This window comes from Pimephales promelas, chromosome 1 (assembly GCF_988280905.1).
Source record: "Pimephales promelas chromosome 1, fPimPro1.hap1.1, whole genome shotgun sequence".
In the NCBI taxonomy this organism is placed as follows: Eukaryota; Metazoa; Chordata; class Actinopteri; order Cypriniformes; family Leuciscidae; genus Pimephales; species Pimephales promelas.
The window spans coordinates 25,674,245-25,678,773 of record NC_142769.1 but is presented as its reverse complement, the minus strand read 5'-3'; the positions used below and the strand labels follow the sequence as shown (position 1 = coordinate 25,678,773).

At 36.0% G+C, this 4,529-nt stretch overlaps 1 long non-coding RNA gene across 2 annotated transcripts; it reads left to right on the top strand.

The window, feature by feature from the left end:
- Positions 1-1,175: 1,175 nt before the first annotated feature.
- Positions 1,176-4,313, top strand: LOC148998433 (uncharacterized). 2 transcript variants are annotated; one of them, XR_016157613.1, is made up of 5 exons: positions 1,176-1,476; positions 1,731-1,790; positions 2,869-2,938; positions 3,050-3,215; positions 3,900-4,313. It is a non-coding gene; the product is annotated as an uncharacterized LOC148998433 (long non-coding RNA). The 2 variants fall into 2 exon arrangements; XR_016157562.1 differs by having other exon boundaries at positions 1,176-1,790.
- Positions 4,314-4,529: the final 216 nt, after the last annotated feature.

The following is a 4,529-nucleotide window of genomic DNA, read 5'->3' as shown; positions in this document are numbered from 1 at the left end:
CAAATACATCATGATAGACTTCCTTTGAAGTGACCTTGACCAGATTGCTCTCACATTAATTGAAAAGATCTATTTTCTGTTCCGGTAGTTATGCTGTAAAACAGACGAACCTATACACAGAGCAAATGTGACTGCTTAATTTCTCTTGTACACTTAATTAAAAATGGCATTCGCCTTATCTTTCACTCTGTGGGCCATTGGCCAGACAGGTTTTTTATTAGTAGACTGTTATAGACAGATTATGTATAGAGAGAGAGAGTTATCTTGAGTGTGTCAGTCAGTGGTTTGGTAATGGCTTAACTCTACAGGTTACATGTTTGTAATGCTATTGCAGATGGTTTGACTACCACATGGAACATGGGTTGTGCTTCTGGTGCAGTCAAGCAGGAGGTAGATGTTCCCGTAACAGCCATTTTTGACAGCAAGGGGTATGAAGCGTATTGGTATGCATGAGATAGGGGCAGGTGAGTGTGGCCACAGTGCTGGTGTAATCAATGTAAGGATGAGGGTGACAGCCCACAGGTCAACCTCCATTATTTTAGGTTATTGCAGTGTAAGTTTTGGCCGAGTGGCTCATTTGTCAGTACGTCTGGCTCACACCCACCCTCCCAACCGTGCTATCACACTTCGCACAGGGATGTATTTGTGCTTGTGTTCACTCTTCCATTAAAGTCTGTTTCATATCCCTCCTTCATTTGTTATTTATACATTAATGTGTTTTCCATGTGGTTTAATAAACATGCTGTCAAACTGCACATGGCTGCAGCTTTGTTATTTTATTAAAGGTCCACAATGCATTGTATTATTCAGTCTGGATAATTTCAAAAATAGATTTGTAACCACATATTTTTCAAAAGAAAATAAAACAAAACAAAACACTTTAGTGAATCATGAGGAATTTCCTTCATTCTCAGAATCGCAAGTTATTCATTATATAATATCCTTTTTGTATTTCTTTAAGTGTGTGGCTGTGCATGCTCTCTTATGGATGTAAACATAATTATAAAAGGCAATTATGAACCGTGTTAATATTTTTAAACCATTCTCAACAGTCTTTCCATTTGGATGTCTGACACTAAAGCGCTTATCCTAATATTCTCTGGAATATTTCTCTGAGGGTGCTGCACTGTTCTGCAGGAGTCATAGTCACTTTAGTCTAGACCTGTAAAAATTGCTGTAGATTCTACAGCAAAATTCTACAGAAATTTATTGTTTTATCATTTTACAAGTTATTACTGTAATTCGCAATGCATTATGGGTCAAAAGGAGTATTACAGTTGTTTACTGTATATTTCCCTGTCAACTGTAAATTGATTTACAGGTAAGAGGTGTTTTCACTGTAGTTCATACGTTTTACAACAATTTACTGTGACGTGGCATTATGGGATTGCGCGGGCTGATTACATTTGAAATCTGGTGGACTGGAGCAGGGCAGGATCGAGTTGAAGATAAAAGGCACTATTTACTCAATTTTTGGTAAGTTAACTTAAATTTACGTCCATAAATATTTACAATCTAATGTATTACTTAATGAGCGATTCATATTTTGAACAGAATTCATAACATTGGCATGTCATTATATCATGCAATTATTGATCGACTTGTTAACAACTGCGTGTTATCAGGACATTTAGTGTGATGTAAAAGTGTTTGATTCCTATATTTTCCATCGAAACGTTACGTTTATTTAGTAAAGCAATGTGTCTTTAATTTTAAATTTCTTGTTTCAGGCGAGGCAATCGCGACGGCGCGCGCTCAGTGGTGAGGCTATCTGAACTTACAAGCACAAGGTAAAACTATCTTAAATGTTATGGACGAATGCTGCAGTTTGTTACAGTTTTATTTGAATTTGCTCTCAAGAGAGTATTTTAGAGCATTGCAGTTTGCAAGACGACAGATCGGATCCACTTAAGTCTTGGTGAGAGTTAGCTTTCTTGACGAAAACATTGGAATAGGCTATATTAACATCGTTGGATGCTGCTATTTTCTCATTTATTTTACCAGTTTTGATTTCGTTTGATTTCGATTTTCGTATGAGAGCATGTAAAACCAGTGTTTAATAAAGGCCTGCATCATAACTATTTAACGCAAATCAATTTGCAGCGCGCAATGATAGTAACGTTAACAGGCCTATGCCTGTTCGTCATGCTCTCCAGAGAGTATTTTTTCGAGCATTTGCACATTTTGCAGTTTGGAAAACAAGGCATACTGAAGTGCTCTTGAGAAGGAACGTAAATCCGCACGTGCAGTTAGCTTTGCTGATGAAAAACATTAGAATATGATTTTAACATCGTTGCATGATGCTGCTATTTAAATCATTTATTTCACTAGTTTGGATTTATTATTGAGAGCAAGTAAACCCAGTGTTTAACAAATCCCTGCGTCATAACTAAATTCAAAATGACTGGCAAAATATTTGAAAGTTAATTTTATTTTCTGTTCAAAGTTCCCATATTTATCGTTTTCTTATATAACTTGAACCTAAATCTAAATGAGAAATGTATCACTGTAAATTATCAATACGATAGCAATATCATTGTAGGTCACATTAATGTTCTAAACTGCTGTTTTACCTGTGGTGTAACGTTACCTGACTTTTCACGTGCATTTAAAAATGTGCAGCTTTTAAGTTTCATTTATAGAGACCATACAGGTTATCAGAAGTCTTGTAAAGGTGCTAGATTTGACCAGACACAACACTGATTTGCAAGATTGGATACCGTCATTTCACGTACAACTCTGAATTACTTAATTAGGCATTTTAAAATGCCATATTGATGAGGGCTGGGAAATCTCTCTGTACTGCATTTACTGCATATACTGCACTTAATTACATTACATTTTTTTTCCTTTTATTTTTTATTGTAGATGTCAGCAACAGCAGCTGAAGTGGAAAAAAGTTCTACACTTCCAGACTCTCTGAGACTGATTGTCTTAGGTAATGCACGTTCCAGAATCTTTAAATTACTTAATACATTTTGCCTGTTGTATTTTAGCATACATTTTTATAAACTGTTTTCTTTTTTCTCTTCATTTGTTTTATTTTTAGGTGAAATTCTCACTGCAACCCAGTGGATGCTGAGTATTGAGGGTCAAGTGGTTCTGAATCAACACCCCAATTTCATGGCTGAATTTACTGCTTTGTTTGCAACTTACTACAACTTTAATCTGGTGTACCAGCACGAGGCATCCTGCACACTTGAATTTGTTCAAAGGTAACAGATTACTGAAATATAAATTTGTATATGTTAAAGGATTAGTTCATCTAAAAATTAATGTTAGTTCACCTGTCATTAATTAACTACTGGCCTTCGTTCATTTTCGGAACACAAATTAAGATATTTTTGATGAAATCTTACAGTGTTTCTGAACCACACATAGGCCACAAAATCATTGCAACTTCCAAGGTCCAGAAAAGCAGTTAAGACAATGTTAAAATATACCATGTGACTACACTGGATCAACCACAAAATCTCTTCTCTTCTGTGTCAATCTCTGACGCTGTAGTAAACAGTGCATCGCTTCCAGGTTCTACGTTAGAACACAAAGTATTCTCATCACTTCATAACATTGAGGTTGATCCACTGAAGTTACATGGACTACTTTAATGAGGTTTTCACTACCTTTCTGGGCCCCGGACGTTGTAATGACGTTGTGGTCTATGTGTGGTTCAGATACCTCTCTGATTTCATCAAACACATCTTAATGTGTGTTCCTGAAAATGAATGAAGGTCAGTAGTGACAGATTAACGAGTAATTAATTACAGAAATGTCATTTTGTGGTGAACAAATCCTTTTTAGTAGTGCAAATAATGCTTATTGTAAAGTGGTATATTTTCATAAGTCTGCACATGATCCTAAAGCTTCTGCTTGTATTTTTCTCACTGATTTTTGAGCAGATGTTTACCAAGAACATCAATGAAAGTGGAAAGACCTCAGAGAAGAGGCACAACACAGTCAATCCTACTCTTCTCATTAGGCTACCCTGTGGACCTTGAGTGGTTAAGCATGTGAGTTGTCAAATGTATATATAAAACAAAAAACTGAGATGTCTATAATTACACAAAATGTAAAAAAAGTACAAAATGTAAGATGTGAGTTAACAATTTTGACATTCTGTTGTTTGAGCTTAAAGGGATAGTTCACTTTGAAATTAATTTTTGATATGTTTGATCTTACCTCAAGGGCATCCAAGATGTAAGTGTCTTTGTTTCCACAGTATTTTCAATTTTGACATTTTTCAGTCAAACCGTTGTTGTCTATCAGTCATACACTGGAGGCTAAGGGGGTCCACCAAATAGCATGCACAGAGAAGTCCAAATTAAACATGATTTAATGACTCGTAAATGTAAGTAAACATTGATGGCCTAAGAAACGAAACGAGCGGTTTTTGTGAGAAAACGAACAGTATTTGTATCGTTTTTACCTCGTGTAGTCACAGTGACGTCCAAGTGACCTGAATCAGTTGTTCAATGTCCAACTGAACCGAACTGAATCAGTTCAATGTTACGCCGGAAGTGATCGCTTGC